The sequence below is a fragment of the Pelobates fuscus genome, chromosome 5 (genome assembly GCF_036172605.1).
Source record: "Pelobates fuscus isolate aPelFus1 chromosome 5, aPelFus1.pri, whole genome shotgun sequence".
NCBI classification, from domain to species: domain Eukaryota; kingdom Metazoa; phylum Chordata; class Amphibia; order Anura; family Pelobatidae; genus Pelobates; species Pelobates fuscus.
The window spans coordinates 11,746,535-11,751,139 of NC_086321.1; positions in this window are offsets into that span (position 1 = coordinate 11,746,535).

A 4,605-nucleotide genomic window follows, 5' to 3' on the forward strand; every position below is an offset into this window, starting at 1 on the left:
CGCCGTAATGGCGTTTTTGGGATAAGGAGCGGTCTATAATGGTTTAGTAAAACTAAAATAGTGAATGAGATCTAACCCATTGTACAGCGCTACGGAATCTGATGGCGCTATATAAATAATAAAATAATAATAAGCCAGTGTTTGAATGTAAATATTTTAGGATTTTTATTTTAGATGTTGATGCAAGCACAAACATAACATAATATACATTACAAACAGACCAGGTATAAAACAATACGATGTGCTGCTTCCACATATGGAGAGCATACCTCCCAACTGTCCTGGATTCATTAGAACAGTCACGATTTGAGGCCCCTGTCCGAGAGTCCTGAGTTAGTTGTTAGATGTCCCAAGAAAGCCTAATTGTGTGCACTGGGCTGGCGTATCCTTTGTTTTTAGGGTTAAGCACCCACAAAATGCCTTCATTGTGTCCCCACAGGACCCCAAAGTTGAGCGATATCGAACATACAAGCAAATGTAGAACTCTGCGTGCCCTCATTAACACCTCAAAACACTAGAATGACTTTTGGGGACCTGTATACTGAGACATATCTCACTGAGTGCTCCAGCAAACGTCTGGGTACTGTGGAGTTCTGCACTCCAGAATTTGCCCTCCCACCCCCCAATTTAAACCATCTGTTTCAGTTTTGTACCATGCTGTATACAGTGCTAAGCTCAGTAAGCAGATTCTCTGTAACCTACGTATATTGTCTGCTATGGAAGTCCCCAAAGCTCTAAAATAAAACTATAAAAAAAGCATGCTGTAAATATATAATGGCAAATTCACAAATCAGAAGTGGCTTAGTGCTGCTCATACATGCCTGACCCCAGTCAGATCAGGTCTGAGTTGATGTAGGATGTGAAGGATAAGTTTCTTCTTTAAAACACATTTATTTAACCAATAAATAAAGGTAATAAATAAGGTAAATGGACATGCACAGAGTCCTTAAATACTCTAAATGTGTGATCACCCAGAAATTGCCATTGGAGTTTCGTGAAAAAAAATAAAAATACTTTACTGAGCAGACGCACGTCGCTTCCCCCTTCAAAGCTTCCCCTTCTTCAAACATATTAGCCAGCGTCCCCCATCCTTTAATTATCTCAGTCAAATAGCGTATTATCTATTACCTTCTACCCGAGTGTCCTACAAGGGTTAACCATTTGTAGTCTCAAGTACAAACTTGAATGTAATAAGGGCACAACCTGTTGTAACCCATTTCTCTAAATATTATACACACAATAACAAGGAATTATCCTATTACCGCTGACCTTAACCCCTTCAGGACGGAGTCAATAGTGCACGTTCTGATCAAAACAAAATGTAAACAAAAACTGGAATTTGCGCTATATGTCTGTTCAACCGTAGTTCCCCTCTTTCAAATTATATGCACCCACACTTATTATATATCATTTTGTTCAGGAGAAACAGGGCTTTAATCTATCATTAACTATTCATATATGGAACATAATTTATTATGAATAAAATAAAAAAAAAAGGTGAGAAAATAAGATTTTTTTTTAAATTTGTATTTCCGTCTGCCATTTTAGCTGTGAATGTCATAATACTGTCTCACGAGTACAACAGTACCCCCCATTAACAGGTTTTATGGTGTTTTGGAAAGTTACAGGGTCAAATATAGAACGTTCCATTTTCAAATTGAAATTTTCCAGATTAGTAATGTTACCTTTGAGACGGTGTGGTAGCCCAGGAAAGAGAATTACCCCCATAATGGCATACCATTTGAAAAATTAGACAAGCCAAGGTATTGAAAGTGGGGTATGTTTAGTCTTTTTTAGTAGCCACTTAGTCACAAACACTGGCCAAAATTAGCGTTCATATTTGTTTTTGTGTGAAAAAAGCAAAAAACTAATATTTGGCCAGTGTTTGTGACTAAGTGGCTACTAAGAAAGACTGGACATACCCCACTTGCAATACCTCGGGTTGTCTACTTTTGCAAATGGTATGCCATCATGGGGGTAATTCTCATTCCTGGGCTACCATACGCTCTCAAAGGCAACATAACCAATCTGGCAAATTTCAATGTGAAAAAAAATGAAATGCAAGCCTTATATGTGACTCTCTAACTTTCCAAAACACCATAAAACCTGTACATGGGGGGTACTGTTATTCTCGGGAGACTTCACTAAACACAAATATTAGTGTTTTAAAACCGTAAAACATATTACAACAATAATATAGACCATAAAAGTGCCGTTCGCTTGTAAAAAATGTGAAAAACGTCACTTTTACTTAAAATATCATTGTTGTAATACAATTTACCAGTTTGAAACACTAATATTTGAGTTCAGTGAAGTCTCCCGAGTAAAACAGTACCCCCTATGTACAGGTTTTATGGTGTCTTGGAGAGTTACAGGGTCAAATATAGTGCTTGCGAATTAAATTCTCTGCACTTTCTCCCTGTGTTGTCAGGCATGTCAATCAAATTTTAATTAATCAAATCACATAATTACGTTAAAAGATTATTTAAATATACACGTAGAATTTTAATATATATGCATTTATAGGTATTTAAATTCTACGTGTATACTAATGTAATCTTTTCTTTAATTCTATGTATTTATCTATATATATATATTTGCGGTTATTTGTATTTTATACAACGATAGATATATTTAGAATGTCATTCTAAGTGTATTTTGTTACCGATATATATATATTAATAACAAAATACAGTTAGAATGAAATTACATATGCATATATAATTTATATTAAATTTTGTTTCAATATTTTATTTATTTATTTTATTATTTTATTTATTTATTATTTTAATTATACGTATTTATATATAATATATATATGTACATCTATTATATATATAATATATATACATATTATATATATGTAACGTCATTCTAAGTGTATTTTAATATTAATTTATATACTTATATTAATATTAAAATACACGTTGCATGACGTTACATATATATAATATGTATATATATTATATATATAATATATATATACATATTATATATATATTAAAATATATTTAATTTATTTTTAAACATGTTTATTTTATTTTTTTTACACCTCCTACCAGCAGGGGGACTGTCTGATATTTCAAACAGTCCCCCTGCTGGCAGATCCATAGCCAGCTATAGGGGGCCATGTGATCGCTCTTTGAGAGCGATCACATGGCCCCCGGGGGCCTCATTTGCCGGAGGGGGGCTGCCTGGGCTCTCAGGCAGCCCCCCAGAAGAGGATCGCGGCGTAGGTGACTAGTTGCTGGCTCCTGGGGGCTTAAACCGTTACGGCGTTCCATGCCGCCGCAACGGCTTTAAAGCCCATTTAAAGCGCGACGGCATGGAACGCCGTAACGGCGTTAAGGGGTTAAATCTAAATCATATACAATGAAATGCATATCTTCCACATTCACTTTCTAAATACATTAAAATCATAGATTTAAAGGGACACTATAGTCACCTGAACAACTTTAGCTTACTGACGCAGTTTTGGTGTATAGAACATGACCCTGCAGCCTCACTGCTCAATCCTCTGCCATTTAAGAGTTAAATCCCTTTGTTTATGAACCTTAGTCACACCTCCCTGCATGTGACTTGCACAGCCTTCCATAAACACTTCCTGTAAAGAGAGCCCTATTTAGGCTTTCTTTATTGCAAGTTCTGTTTAATTAAGATTTTCTTATCCCCTGCTATGTTAATAGCTAATATGTTAATAGCTTGCTAGACCCTGCAAGAGCCTCCTGTATGTGATTAAAGTTCAATTTAGAGATTGAGATACAATTACTTAAGGTAAATTACATCTGATTGAAAGTGAACCCAGTTTTTTTTTCATGCAGGCTCTGTCAATCATAGCCAGGGGAGGTGTGGCTAGGGCTGCATAAACAGAAACAAAGTGATTTAACTCCTAAATGACAGTGAATTGAGCAGTGAAATGGCAGGGGAATACACCAAAACTGCTTTATTTAGCTAAAGTAATTTAGGTGACTATAGTGTTCCTTTAATCTACATACCCGTTTTAATTTACCACAATTCTCTGTTTAGAAAACAAATCCTGAATTATGTGAGTTTTAGTCACTTAAATGTGAATAATAGTGAATAAAAAAAAGGCAAGTTCCATTAAGCCAAACGGATCACAGATTGGCTTAACCCCTTAAGGACACATGACATGTGTGACATGTCATGATTCCCTTTTATTCCAGAAGTTTGGTCCTTAAGGGGTTAATGAACCTTTATTTCAGAATTCCATTTTCACTTTATTGCACTTTACTAACCAATGAATAAATCACTCATAAAATGATTTGTAGCAAATTAAATTCCAAATGCCATAATTTAGGAAAATATAAGTCTCAAACTCAGCTTTTTTTTACCCAACATTTGAATTTCAATTCACTACAATTTAGAGAGTTTAGTAAATAAACCCCGTTCTTTAATTTCTCTTTGAAAAGACAATACATGCAGCCTGTGCAGCAGAGTGATTAATTAATTGAACACTTGATTGGAGATCACAGCCTGTGATATTTTTTGTTCCTTGTTTAAATATAGATTTATAAGTATATGAATACCGAGTACCCATGTATGATGATTGGGTTTTTATATAACGGAGGATATGAGTTGCTCAGA